Raw genomic sequence first — 16,235 nt, 5'->3', positions numbered from 1 at the left:
GCTACAGTATAATTAGCACCTATCTCAGCAGATGTGTACAATATGTTTATTGTTGTGCCATATTTTAAATCTAAATTGTTAATTTCTCTAGAAATTACTAGAGGAAAACAAAAATTCTTAACCCTGGTCTTAATGAATTGTCTGTAACATACGTTGGTCAAAATATGCTTCTTAAGTAATACAAATTTTAGTTTTAATTACATTTTTGATATGGCTTTCAAAATTGAGATCTGAGTCAAGTGTTAGTGCTAGTGTTTTTAAATGTGCAGATATTTTGTTTCTTTCGGCTTTTTTACCAATGACTAAAACTTCTGTTTTATCTTGGTTGAGCTGGAGATAGTTTTGTGACATCCTTACATTTATATCAGAAATGCAATTTACCAAGCAATCAATAGAGCTGTAGTTGTTGGGTGTTACAGACTGTTACAGGTCATACAAATGTTTTTTGAACCGAGGTCTCCGAGGGCGACAAAGTTTTACTGGCCAGTTAGACAGGTCCTAGACCAGATAAGGACTGGACCAGCGAGGCCAACACAGTTTTCAAGTCTTTCAATAAGGATATCATGATCGACAGTGTCAAAGGCTGCGCTCAGATCCAGAAGGGCCAGGACAGAGTGTTTTTTGGAGTCAGCCATTAATACTGAGGTAATTTACAACCTTGACTAATGCCTTTTCTGTGCTATGATTGGATCGAAAACCAGATTGGAAAGTGTCAAAGGCACAGTTAGCATCTAGGAAATTATTTAACTGTTTAAAGACAATTTTTTAACACCGTAAAGGAAAACCACAGATCAGGAAATAACACTCATATTTATATCTGATCTGCTTGCAAACAATAAGAAATACAATACCATTTACAGAAATGTTTTCTTTTGAAACTGAATGTAAAGATGGCATATTTATTGATGAGCAATGTTAAGTATTTTCTTTAGCGTGTTGGTTTAGGAAGGAGCCACCGGACGAGACGATCGCTGTAACAAGACAAGATTTTACTGACAAATAGTAGTAGCAATACAGCTTTCAATGTAGTGCAGTCAAGAATGTTAGATCAGCAAAACATCTAGAGCTGGAGAAGGCGCGTTCTGCCAGCTTCAGAAATTGTTCAGTCTTTTAAGGCCCAGCCCAGTGATGTATCCATGTTATCACTCTGGGTCCACGAGGTACCCACAAGGTACCCATGAGCTGACCACGAGCTGGTGGCATGATCATCTGGTCCAATCCAGGTTCAGTAATAACACATGATTTCTTGTAAATGCTGGCCCTGTCCGTTATCAGAACTTCTTAATGTCAACAATGTTTCTCTTGAAACTTAGTTTCAACTGCCTTTAGCACAGTGCATTCAGTCCCTGCTTGACCTGCTGACTGTCTCTGACTGACTGCTCTTCTTTAAACAGGCTCTGGTCTCTGTAAAGGCCTCGAGACAATTGTATTGTTATGGCGCTATACAAATAAAATTGAACTGAACTGAATTTATCTTACACATGACACAATTATTCAGCCCTTATATAATATCCCTGTTTTGAAAATCTTCTGTTTTCATGGCCTAAAGTGGACTTAAAACATAATTAAGCCTAAAATTATCCTTAATTTGCTTCAGCTGTGATGCAAACATAATCCCCACCCATGAAGGAAGTTAAGGAGTGGGCTACAGACAGCGCATGTTGTACTGTGAAGGAATGCCTTTATGGATCCCGGGTAGAGCATACAGTGTGTGTTGCAGCTGTCTCCAGCCAGTTGTGCACTGCTATTGTATCCTGCCACAATTACTTTGCTTGTATAACAGAAAATACCCAAGCATCAAGCCAGCCAACATAACTAAACATAACTCATCACAACTAAACAAATATAATTACAATTATAGCATGTATAATTATATATGTATGATTATTATATTATTGAGCCCCCCTCCTGTGGAATAATCTTCCCGCCTCCATCTGAGAAACGGACACCCTTTCCATCTTTAAAGGAGTCATCGGATGCCCGTTTTTTCCACAAGCTGACATGGTTCCTTAGGGTCTTAATGAAATGTCTGTAACATACTTTGGTCAAAATACCTCAAGGATCAAGCAAAATAGCCCCCTTTCTCTCTCTGTCTTAAACAGCCCTGTTCAGAGCAACCTGTTTTGAGTGTTTATTGCCAGCTCACCCCACCCCTCAAAAAAGTGTCAATCTGAGAGCGAAACGGTTGCACCTTAGCAATGTTTCTTAAGTAATACAAATTTTTGTTTTAATTACATTTTTGATATGGGTTTCAAAATTGAGATCTGAGTCAAATATGACACCTAGGTTTCTGGCCTGGTGCTTGGTGTTAAGTGCTAGTGTTTTTAAATATGCAGATATTTTGTTTCTTTCGGCTTTTTTACCAATGACTAAAACCTCTGTTTTATCTTGGTTGAGCTGGAGAAAGTTTTGTGACATTTATATCAGAAATGCAATTCAATGCAAAGCAATCAATAGAGCTGTAGTTGTTGGGTGTTACAGACTGTTACAGGTCATACAAAGGTTTTTTGAACCGAGGTCTCCGAGGGCGACAAAGTATTACTGGCCAGTTAGACAGGTCCTAGACCAGATTAGGACTGGACCAGCGAGGCCAACACAGTTTTCAAGTCTTTCAATAAGGATATCATGATCGACAGTGTCAAAGGCTGCGCTCAGATCCAGAAGGGCCAGGACAGAGTGTTTTTTGGAGTCAGCATTAATACTGAGGTAATTTACAACCTTGACTAATGCCTTTTCTGTGCTATGATTGGAACGAAAACCAGATTGGAAAGTGTCAAAGGCACAGTTAGCATCTAGGAAATTATTTAACTGTTGAAAGACAATTTTTTAACACCGTAAAGGAAAACCACAGATCAGGAAATAACACTCATATTTATATCTGATCTGCTTGCAAACAATAAGAAATACAATACCATTTACAGAAATGTTTTCTTTTGAAACTGAATGTAAAGATGGCATATTTATTGATGAGCAATGTTAAGTATTTTCTTTAGCGTGTTGGTTTAGGAAGGAGCCACCGGACGAGACGATCGCTGTAACAAGACAAGATTTTACTGGCAAATAGTAGTAGCAATACAGCTTTCAATGTAGTGCAGTCAATGTTAGATCAGCACAACATCTAGAGCTGGAGAAGGCGCGTTCTGCCAGCTTCAGAAATTGTTCAGTCTTTTAAGGCCCAGCCCAGTGATGTATCCATGTTATCACTCTGGGTCCACGAGGTACCCACAAGGTACCCATGAGCTGACCACGAGCTGGTGGCATGATCATCTGGTCCAATCCAGGTTCAGTAATAACACATGATTTCTTGTAAATGCTGGCCCTGTTCGTTATCAGAACTTCTGGCTGTCAACAATGTTTCTCTTGAAACTTAGTTTCAACTGCCTTTAGCACAGTGCATTCGGTCCCTGCTTGACCTGCTGACTGTCTCTGACTGACTGCTCTTCTTTAAACAGGCTCTGGTCTCTGTAAAGGCCTCGAGACAATTGTATTGTTATGGCGCTATACAAATAAAATTGAACTGAACTGAATTTATCTTACACTTGACACAATTATTCAGCCCTTATATAATATCCCTGTTTTTAAAACCTTCTGTTTTCATGGCCTAAAGTGGATATAAAACATAATTAAGCCTAAAATTATCCTTAATTTACTTCAGCTGTGATGCAAACATAATCCCCACCCATGAAGGAAGTTTAACACTTATGGCACAGCTATACCTGCCTGGCCATGGAAGAAATTCACACACACACACACACACACACACACAGCTTAAACCTGCCTGGCCCAAAATCCCAAACTTAGCAACTTAATTTAGGACAACTAAGTCCCCCCCACCCATGTAACTGCAAAACACCCACAGGATGCCCTGATGAGGTGCTTCAGTGGCAACTATAAGGCGAGCACTGAATAAACAAGGACTCCAAGACACACTCCACTCTTGATCACGGGGAACATCAAAGGTCAAGAGGAATATGCCAGGATGAATTTGGACAGTATTGCAGAGTTTTGGGAGGCGGTTCTATGGACTGATGAAACTAAACTGGAACTGTTTGGACACATGGTTTGGACAAATGGACCACTATAAGTGTGAAAAGGACTGTTGATTATGGAAGTAATTTGGTGACTTGCAAAGCTTGAGACCGGTAGCAATTATTCATTTATTGCAGAGTACGATCATGGTCAACGCAATCCTGAAAAGGGGAAAATAATTAAATTAAAGCGGAGGAACTGTAGGAACGGTTTAAGTGAAATATATGAATATTTTTCCCTTTGTCTGAAAGTTAGGAAACATCTGGAATTCAATTACATTTGATTTATGTAGCACCAAAACAATAAAATTGTCTCAAGGTGCTTTACAGAGCCCAGGGCCTGAAGCCCCTTACAGCAAGCACAGTGACCACAGGGGCAAGGAAACAGCACAGTGACCACAGGGGCAAGGAAACACATCATGTGTGGACTGGAGGACAAGGGTGTGTGTAGCAAATGTAAAACCGTGGCAAACTAGGGGACACACACCAGGGGACACACGGGACACAAACCAGGGGACACACACCAGGGGACACACACCAGGGGACACACACCAGGGGACACAAACTAGGGGACACACGGGACACAAACCAGGGGACACACACCAGGGGACACACACCAGGGGACACAAACTAGGGGACACACACCAGGGGACACACACCAGGGGACACACACCAGGGGACACAAACCAGGGGACACAAACTAGGGGACACACGGGACACAAACCAGGGGACACACACCAGGGGACACAAACTAGGGGACACACGGGACACAAACCAGGGGACACACACCAGGGGACACACACCAGGGGACACAAACTAGGGGACACACGGGACACAAACCAGGGGACACACACCAGGGGACACACACCAGGGGACACAAACTAGGGGACACACGGGACACAAACCAGGGGACACACACCAGGGGACACAAACTAGGGGACACACGGGACACAAACCAGGGGACACACACCAGGGGACACACACCAGGGGACACAAACTAGGGGACACACGGGACACAAACCAGGGGACACACACCAGGGGACACACACCAGGGGACACACACCAGGGGACACAAACCAGGGGACACAAACTAGGGGACACACGGGACACAAACCAGGGGACACAAACCAGGGGACACAAACCAGGGGACACACGGGAGAACTGCAATGAAAGATGCATGTGTGAAGAACACAAAAGGAAACTGGGCGCTACTCACATAAACAGCTGTGCTGCTCATCCCACAAATGCATGTTCCTTACAGATGTGGCACCATTTAAAAGGGAAATAAACAGGCTTTCCAATGGTATAAGATTTAAAAGAGTTGCAGTTCAAAGTGCTTTACATAAAATCAATAAAAGCAATGACCTGTGCGAGCAGCAGGGTTCTATTATAACTTTGAGGCTCTTTATTGAGTTTTTGCTACGAAAGATGATTGCAGTAGTCTAGTTGCGACGTAATAAAAGCTTGGATTCATTTTTCTGCATCTTGGAGGGATAGGGCCTGTCTGACTTTTGACAACATTGTGTAGATGAAAAAAATGGTGTCTTTGAGATCTGTTTTATGTGAGTCGTCTCGGCTGATAACTAAATAGAGATAATTACATAGAGACTAGAGATCCAAGTGTTGGATGTTAATGAGATGTCATCACCTCTGAGTAGATGGCTGGATAATATCATTCTCAATTGTTTAGGGCCTAATAACAGTATACCCACTAAGCTTTTCCATTACTCTACTTACCCTTGTAATAGTAACCTTACAAGCCGTATGTGTGTGTTTGAGTGTGTGTGTGTGTGTGTGTGTGTGTGTGTGTGTGTGTGTGTGTGTGTGTGTGTGTGTGTTTGAGTGTGTGTGGTCACACTGTATGCCCACTAGGGTTAGGTTCCCTTCTGCCCCCCCCCCCTTCTCCTTTTTTCTATCTCTACCTGGCCCACTCCAGGCAGATGCCTTCTGCTCCCTGCCAGCACTCAAAATGCAGCCCACAGCCTATGCCTAACTGGGCATATAGGCAAATTGCTTATATAATAATATATTGATATATTGCTCATAATTATGATAATCAGCAGCTCTATTTTTGTGATGATGACATGACGTCATACAAAATTGCCCCACCAGAAATTTCGGGCTAAAATCGCCACTGCAGCCAATCAAATGAGAACAGGTGAGAATATTGTACAACAAACAGCCAATCAAATGAGAACAAGTGAGAATCTTGTACAACAAACAGCCAATCAAATACAGCACCACCCTCTTTGTTAACCTGTTCTTCTTATTGGAGATTCTGAGTGACCAAAGCCAATACTGGTGATTGTTTCTACGGCTTCCAGATATTTGTGACATTGGATTTACTGCTGTTGTAACCAAAGGATTGTCATGTTTTTAAACAGCTCATCATTGACCATCATAATTTATTTAAAAGTCTTTATCCAGACAGAAGTCTTTTCCCCAAATACCATTTTATGACTCACTTTTGGTCATGGTCTGAAAGATACAAAAACATATATAGGTTCATGACTTTATATGAAAGAAACAAGCTTGTTATGGTTTGAAGGAAAACGGCATTCTTTCTTATGACCATCATGGACCATAATCATTTATTTAAAAGTCTTTATCCAGACAGAAGTTTTATCCCCAAACACCATTTTATGACTCACTTTTGGCACTTGATGATGCAATGTTGCCCCCTTGTGGCCCCCTATGGTACATGCGGTTCGAGGGGAAACATGGTGCCTTGGAACCACAAGCTCATGTAGTATTTTAATCAATATTTCAAAGACTTTGGCTGCTAAAAACAGAACATGTTTCCCTGGAAATTAGGTGACCCCCCTGAGGAGAAATATAACGGTACCCAAAACTTTTCCAATTGGGGTACAAAGTCAGGAGTCTGTGGAAGGAAATTAGATTTATTACTTGTATGAACTTGGACAAACAAAACAAAATTGTAGTGTACCTTTTTAAAGTAATAATAAGATTAATGTTAAGTCATGGCTGTTTGGTAGTCATTTATTTTGAATTGTATATTAATAAAAGTCTACACACACATGTTGATTATGTGTAAGAGTAACACAAAGTTTGTTTCAAAATTTCCACAAATGCTGTGTTACATAGTTAAACAAAAGTAATGTGTTAGAGTGTTTTTCCTTATCTAAACATACAGATGTGTTACATTTTTTAACACATCTGTTCTTAGAGTGCATTTTCCAGGTGGTGTGTTCCGAGTTCGACAAGTGAATTTTACCACACTGGCTGGAACTTCCCAGTTGCTTCTGAACGCACCTTGTGTTTTGAGGATAGACGCTTCCGGGACCTGCCCACACCTTCTGCTTCCTAGAATTAGCTGGAAGTCCTTAGGAAAGCATTTTCAGTTATCCAGCATTACAGTTTTTCTCCATTGCTTTGGCTCAATTCTTGAAACAGAAATGACATAATCAAAACTCTAAGTGCATTTGGCAAAATAGCCTATATGGTTCAGCACAACTACATAGATCACCTTCAAAAGGTCATATCTCACCCAAAACAGTTAACTCAAGCTTCAAAACCAAATCATTTTCTCATATAAAAAGTCAGTGCCCCCAAAACAAAAAGTTCCTTCTCGATTGCTGTGGCTCAACTCTCTCGAAAAAAAGGACATTCTCAAAGCTTTAAATACATTTGCCAAAATAGCCTAGATGGTTTAGCAAAACACTATGGCACACCTGCAAAAGGTCATATCTCTCAAAAAACAGACAACTCATCAGTCAAAACTAATTCCTTTTCTCATACAAATAGTCAGTGCCCCCAAAATGAAAAGTCCCTTTGGCATTGTTTAAACACTGTAGGTCAAAATGTTTAGATGTTTTGGCAGTATGGGAGTGGACCATAGAAATATCCCTCATGTGCACATTTCAATCTTAGCTTAGTCCTTTGACACTGAATGGTTACTGTAGTAGATGTTTTCTTTCCATAATACTATGTGTATCAAACAGAAAAAAGATTAATTCAAGAGGAGCCAACAAGGTTTAACATCACATACTGTATTGCACTCATACTGCCATGGAAATTGTTACAGTAATTGCCTAACAGAAACAGAAAATGTGTAGCCTACAGCACAATATACTGTCAAACAATAAGCACATAAAAACTAAAAGTATGTATAGCCTACACAACTGTAACAACACATACAGTAGGAAACAGGGGCGGCTCGTCCATAAGGGCGATTGGGCGACGCACTGCCTAGGGGAAAAGGGGAGAAAAAAAAAAAAAAAAACTCCTTATGTATAAACGCAATATCCTTGTAAGTCGCGTAAATGACATGTCCATTTAAATTTAATAATTTTTTTTCTGTCGGATTCTACCACTAGACCGTCTGATCTGCCTCTGTATGTCATTGTCGAATCAGGTAACAGTCGTTCAGTCAGCCTAAAGTCGTGCTTCAAATGGCCCCACCCCTTCTGGGGCGATTTGGGGCGAAATGAAAATCGCCCCAGACCTCTCCCATTGACTCCCATGTTAAATCCATTTTTTTTCACAAAACAGAGCTCTCAATGCATTCTCTATGGCTTCCGGGAGGGCTAGTCGGCGTACTAATGAAGATAAATTGACAACAAAACAATTAGGACTTCCTAGACCAAATGTATCCATTCAACAGGCTTCTACAAAGGGAGGGAAATCCTACATCTAGGAATTGGAACGAAAGAAAATCGTGTGGCTAATGCGGTCTGTATTTCATATACCACTGTCACTTTTCATAGGTTTTACAGTGTGTTTCACAGTTCGCTTCTTGCACTAACACTGAATAATTTTTTATGTGATGACTTATTTTGCTTTTGTAAGCCAATACTTTCAAGATCAGTCAATAAATATTGTTGGTTTTGACTTATGTTACCCCTTCTTTATGATGTTACTGGACATATCATGTGTCCTGTTAAGCTATGTTACATCATACAACATTTGAGACACGTGGATAATGAAGTGGGATAATTTACAGTTTTTCTCGATTGTTTTCACACATTTAGCGAATCATGGGTCACCTTCATCTAATGCTCACATCTACTTTGCACAGCAAGAGTCTTCTCTGGCGAATGGGTTAACTATTTCTCATTGCTTTCACACAAATGTCTTTGAGTGTTAACACACTTTTCAAAACAGTTAACACACTTCTCAGAGAAAGACACAAAACCTAATTGAATAACCATGTCAACACATTGCAGACACTTAGTAGCAGCCTACTGAAACTGCTCTCTATATTCTAAATATTGTCAGCACCTGTGTGAACTCTTTGTGCAAAACTAATCAAGTAGTTCTCAACCTCTAAAAGAGGTCAATAGATTGAAGTTGATACCAAGCATGTTTCGAGGAGCCACCAACAACCAACAACCTCAGCAAGGACCAGGACGAGGACAAGGAAGAGGTCGTGGTAGAGGTAGAGGGGCCCCTGTCAGGGACGTGGCATTCGTGTAAGATGCTCTAATGAAATTAGGGCAAGAGTCATTGATCACATAGTCAATCATGACCTCTCCATGAGAGAGGCTGGCCAAAGGGTTCAGCCAAACCTGAGCCGTCATACTGTTGCATCAATTGTTTGTACGTTCGGCAATGACAATGACACTTTGCTGGCCTTTACAGTCAATGTACCGTACTGTATTTCACTGTATTTGCACTCTTGGCAACAACCATTTCTATACTTTTGTAAAGTGTGTTGCCACAATACAATGTATATGTAGTTTCACTAAAGTAATTTACAACGAATTCTGATTACTTTATATTTACAGTATTTATAGCCTATTACACTATTTTTACAGAATCAACACACTGGCCCACACTGGTGGCAGGGGGAGAATGTTCACTGCAGAACAGATTTGACCTTTTTACTGTATATTGAAACCTGTCATTTTGACTTCTTACAGAATATACATGTAATGTGAAAAAATGACTGCAATAAATATTTTTGTGTCAGAATGTTTGCCATTTTGTACACAGTAGAGCAAATGTAAATCAGTGGTGTTGACAGGTCCTTGTTTAGAATATATTGTATAGTGTTTAGCAATACAAAAAAAGAACTACAATATTTTACTGTATACAAATTTTCAGATTTCAAATACTTTCTGACAGTATATTCCCTAAGTAAGAGTGCTCAGTGCAAAACCCAAATTGTAGTATGTTGGCAGTGGTAAAATAGTCAATACTGTGAGGGTGTTGCACAAAAGTTGAAGTGATGGTTACAGAGGTTGATATTGATAGCTGTAGTTTGAATTTTGTTATCCATTGTTAAATAAATGAGAAAACATAAATTTTCAATTGAGCACAAATTGTAGGTTTTGATGGAAATGTTTGGTTTTAATGGGTGTGTGATACGTTTTGAGAAAGTGGTGTCATTCTGAAAACATCATACAGTGTTTTGGTCATTTCAGCTTCTGTTAAGGGCTGTGTTTGTGCTGTTTTGCAAAAGTAAACAGTGAATGGAAAAATGTGCCAAAGCAATCGAGAAAAACTGTAATGTGGAGCCACATCATGTTTGCTTATGAAGGCTCCTGGATGCAACTTTCTTCCATAGCTTTCCACCTGTAACTTGCTACTCTAGCTATGTAGCAAGAGGGGACATATTACTCTTGTGTGCTGCCAATAGTGGACAAAAAGGTATTGCTGTATGAGTTAATCAGCTAACTTAATGTACTTACTGAATGGGTCGCCTTAATCATTATAAAAAAAAATTGCCCCCCCCTGAGAATTTTTTCATGAGCCGCCACTGGTAGGAAAGTAAAGCAAAGCTGGAGTTTAGTTTTCATCCTCACTCTCCTGCTCATCCTCGCGCTCATGTCTCTCTGGCCACAGATTTTCATCATCATCACATCCGATGTTCTCCCTTGCTATGCAACATGGGAAGAATCGGCGTGCATGCTGCAACCATCCCTTACACTGATCTGCTGTGACATCGACACAAGCAGCATCCATTGCCTGGAGAAGGGACCTCTGGTTTAGAGCCCGATGCTCATAGACCCTCCACCTCCATGCAGAAAAAAACTCCTCGATAGGATTGAGGAATGGGGAGTAAGGTGATAAGAGCACCATCAGCATCCTTGGATGGGCAGTGAACCACGCCCTGATGAGCGGGCCAAAGTGGAAGCTAACATTGTCCCACACAATGACAAATGTAGGCAAGTGAGGCCCTACCAAACCCCCCTCATGTAGAGGGATAAGATCAGAGTGCAGGCGGTCCAAGAACACCAGGAGCTTCTGGGTGTTGTATGGGCCAAGACTGGGAATGTGGGTGACTACACCATTCTCTGAAATGGCAGTACACATGGTGATGTTGCCCCCGTGCTGGCCTGGGACCTCCACCCTTGCTCATCTTCCTCTTCTTCTTCCTCCTCTTCCTCGAACAGGCAGTTGCCCTTGTTTGTTTCCCTGGCCAGGTGCTTCCATGTTCATAAATTGTACTGAACTTGGTCAAGCTCTAGATATTTGATGGAAGCATTTATACTCCTGGATAGGACCTGTCAGCTAACTAAACTTACTGTGTGATTGGTGATCGAATGTGTGAATCCCCCCCTTGATTAGTAAAGTTCTAGTTGCACCTGAAAATTAAGCCGATGATCCAAGAGATCCATATTACAGTATATACTTTGATGTTTTTCATGGTATTATGTGCCTGAAGGATTTTGACAGTGGAGTGAACTATTGTGCAGGTGATGATGTACACAAGGAAATTATGCCAACATGTTTTGCAGAGAACGATGACTTCTGAGAAGCAACAGTCAGTTTAGACCAGCAAGATATATTCAATTGGTAATTGGGCTAACTGAAGGCAATTGAACCTAACCATTTGCAAAGATGTGCTAAATCATTTGAAATTTGTGCAAACTGTAGGCAATTGTACTTGTCATTTACAAGAATGTGCTAATACAATTGCAATTTGATTAAAGGAATGAGAAATTCAAATCTGTTGTGAACAAGTGCACAGTGGTTTGGAGGTTTGCACGTGTTGTTTTGAGAATGTCATTTCTGTTTCGTGAAATGAGCCAAAGCAATGGAGAAAAACTGTAAAGGATGGAGCTGCGCCTGGATGCTGTTTTATTTCAGCAGTGTTTTAGGCTCAATATAGAGCAATTTGATTCACTGCTCACAAGAGTGGGTCCATTGATTTACAAGACGTCTCGTGAACCAATTGGGCCACCCGAACGACTCGCCATCTGCCTGCGGTAAGCATTTTTACTATACCTCGTTTTTTCATGTAAAAGTTTTTTTTTATCAACAATTTTTCAATCTTGTAAGTATTTAATTTCATGTTTAATGTTTAAACCTAATTGTCAGCTCTAATTGAGTCATGAGATTTAGACTAATTACACTGTCTCTTGCAGGTTTCTGGCCACTGGTGACTCATTTAGAGTCATTGGTTTAAGTTACGGTGTGGGTGCAACCACCGTGGGGAGAATTGTGCAGGAGGTGTGCCGTGCCATTTGGGACAGCCTGGTGGGTGACTACATGCCAGTGCCAACAAAGCAGGACTGGAGGGACATCGCTGAGGGCTTCTCACAGCGGTGGAACTTCCCGAACTGCTTGGGCTCCGTGGATGGCAAGCATGTGGTTATCCAGGCCCCCTCTAACAGCGGCTCCCTCTTCCATAACTACGAGGGCACATACTCCATCGTGCTCCTTGCGGTGGTCGATTACGATTACCGGTTCAGAGTTATTGATGTTGGCAGCTATGGGCGGAGCAGTGATGGTGGGACCCTGGCCAACTCTGCCTTTGGTCAGGCTCTGAAGAGTGGGACACTGGACCTCCCAGAGGACTGCCCCATCCCTGCAGCTGAGGGCCTTGGACCGATGCCTCATGTCTTTGTGGGAGATGAGGCCTTTCCATTGCAGAAGAACCTGATGCGTCCTTTTCCAGGGAGAAACCTGACCAGGGAGAGGAGAATGTTCAACTACCGCCTCAGCCGTGCCAGGTTGACGGTGGAGTGTGCATTCGGCATTCTCTCCAGCCAATAGAGGATGTACCGGCGTGTAATCGGTGTTTGCCCTAAAAAGGCTGAAACGTGTGTCAAGGCCACCTGTGTCCTTCACAACTTTCTAAAGATGTCCACAACTACCCGAGCACGCCCAGGTCCTACCATGGAGGGGGAGTCCACTGCACTGCTGCAGGCTCCCAGAACCGGCAGCAACAATGCTGCCCGAGAACCCATCCGCTCCAGGGAGAGTTTCTGCACGTACTTTAATGCAGAGGGTGAAGTGTCCTGGCAACGCAATGTGGTGTAGGCAGTGGCTTTGCAAAACGGCTCTTTTAAGAGCCACCCATGTTGATCATTTAGAAGCAAATATGTACAAGTTACATGTACAGTTATGTGTTGTCAGTGGCTTATTAAACCAACCGCTCTTTTAAGAGCCACCCATTCTTAAAAGCAAATATGTACAAGTAATGTGTTTTTTATTTTTAAGCTTAAGAAGTATTGCTTTAGGAAACCAAGGGGGAGACATTGTATTTTAAAACACAAACTATTTTATTAAAAGACCTCAGACAAAGCCCAGCCATTATTCTGGAGTTCCTCCTGCCTCTCAGCCTCAACCACCATGGCATAAAACTTTAATTTCACTTCCCCCCTCTTATGGAGGGGCAACCTTTTTAGTGCTGGGATGAGGCTCCTAAAATACAGCTCATCCTCATCAGCAGGTGGTGGGGGCTGGAACCTCTCCAGTGATGCGAGCATCCGCTCCTCAAAGGGATCAACCCTCGCCCTTTCTCCCGGGCCTGCCCTGCGGTGTGGATGTGGATGGGGTGGATGGGGTGGTGGTCTCAACATAAAGTTGGCTGGCTGGCTCATTCTGTTCCTGGGTGGCAGCAGTGGGGTCAGGCTGGCTGTAACAGGCTGGCAGATCAGCCACCTGGGATTCAACATGATTTGAAAGGGTCATGTTTCCTGACGTCTCCCTGAACTCCAGAAATGGCGCCAGGAAACCCATGACCGCCATGTATTTCCACGTCTTCCCTGCGCTGGACCCTGCACCACTCCTGCAGCGGTCCTTCTCCCGATTTTTCTCCCACTTGTACACGTCCCTGAGGTTCTTCCACCTCTTTTTACAGAGATCCTCTGCATAAATTAGAACATTGGAAATGCATACTTATTCATATAAGTATTATGAATGTGAATATTGGAATATTATCGATACGGTGGGACACTGGAAACCAAGGGGGATATTATAAAAAAAGCCAGCAATTGTGTAACATGATGCATTTTGGAGAACAGAAAATAGCAAGAATGCTAACCAGTAAGCAGCGCTAACAGTGCTAACGTTAACTTCAGAATTGCCTTTTTGTTTAAGCATAAAATTACATAACATTAAAATAAACCCACCAGCAATACCAACAATTTCCGACAGCCTTCTTCCATGCCGTACAGCAATTATTAATTTTTCCTCCATTATGTATGTATGTGTAGATTCAGGGCACTCAAAGTTTGCTAAAATGACAGCCAGGTGAGGTCAAATTGTGTGCGAAATGACGACGAGTTATAAAGGCATTCTGATTGGCCGCTGCCGGAGAAAAAATCGCTCCTCATTTGCATAGGATTCAACATTTCCCAACTTTTATCGGTCGCTTCGCCCAAAACGGTGGTCTACGTCACAATGGCTTGGCTCCCATTGAAATGCATGGGATTTAAATATCGCGCCGCTCATAACGGTGTCATGGGTTTCCACCGTTAGTCAACAACCAGAGTGAGCCTCGAGTTATAAACCAGCTGGCATCATACTTAAGTATTTTATCCTGAGATTATTGAATTATCATGAAACTGGTAATGATGAGAGACTTATATCTGGGTGTTTTTTTGTCAGCCATATTATTGATGGATTCATAATAATTACATATTTCCCCTTTAATGAAAACTACTGGTATTCCAAGAGAATGTGATTATTAATTATATGCTAATAGATAATTATAATATTTAAGAATATCTAATATATATATATCGTATAGCGATGATATCCATCTGCCCATATCCATTGGTGTTGGGTGTGGTAGCACATTGTTAGTTGTGGCCATCTCCCCGAAACCTGTCCCTTACCCTCCCCCTTCCCTTACCCTGGGTACCTGTGGCATGCCATAGAGAAGTGTGATCTCTGATTAGAGTAGATGGTGGTGGGCTAGAGTTGGGAGTGCATGTGATGTGGAGAGATCTAGAGTTGGGAGTGCATGTGATGTGGAGAGATCTAGAGTTGGGAGTGCATGTGATGTGGAGAGATCTAGAGTTGGGAGTGCATGTGATGTGGAGAGATCTAGAGTTGGGAGTGCATGTGATGCTGAGAGATCTAGAGTTGGGAGTGCATGTGATGTGGAGAGATCTAGAGTTGGGAGTGCATGTGATGTGGAGAGATCTAGAGTTGGGAGTGCATGTGATGTGGAGAGATCTAGAGTTGGGAGTGCATGTGATGTGGAGAGATCTGGAGTTGGGAGTGCATGTGATGTGGAGAGATCTAGAGTTGGGAGTGCATGTGATGTGGAGAGATCTAGAGTTGGGAGTGCATGTGATGTGGAGAGATCTAGAGTTGGGAGTGCATGTGATGTGGAGAGATCTAGAGTTGGGAGTGCATGTGATGCTGAGAGATCTAGAGTTGGGGAGTGCATGTGATGTGGAGAGATCTAGAGTTGGGAGTGCATGTGATGTGGAGAGATCTAGAGTTGGGAGTGCATGTGATGTGGAGAGATCTAGAGTTGGGAGTGCATGTGATGTGGAGAGATCTAGAGTTGGGAGTGCATGTGATGTGGAGAGATCTGGAGTTGGGAGTGCATGTGATGTGGAGAGATCTAGAGTTGGGAGTGCATGTGATGCTGAGAGATCTAGAGTTGGGAGTGCATGTGATGCTGAGAGATCTAGAGTTGGGAGTGCATGTGATGTGGAGAGATCTAGAGTTGGGAGTGCATGTGATGTGGAGAGATCTAGAGTTGGGAGTGCATGTGATGTGGAGAGATCTAGAGTTGGGAGTGCATGTGATGTGGAGAGATCTAGAGTTGGGAGTGCATGTGATGTGGAGAGATCTAGAGTTGGGAGTGCATGTGATGTGGAGTTGGGAGTGCATGTGATGTGGAGTTGGGAGTGCATGTGATGTGGAGTTGGGAGTGCATGTGATGTGGAGAGATCTAGAGTTGGGAGTGCATGTGATGTGGAGAGATCTAGAGTTGGGAGTGCATGTGATGTGGAGAGATCTAGAGTTGGGAGTGCATGTGATGTGGAGAGATCT

Source organism: Clupea harengus, chromosome 14, assembly GCF_900700415.2.
Source record: "Clupea harengus chromosome 14, Ch_v2.0.2, whole genome shotgun sequence".
Lineage (NCBI taxonomy): Eukaryota > Metazoa > Chordata > Actinopteri > Clupeiformes > Clupeidae > Clupea > Clupea harengus.
The sequence above is the reverse complement of the archived record's forward strand: the minus strand, read 5'-3'. Positions refer to the sequence as shown.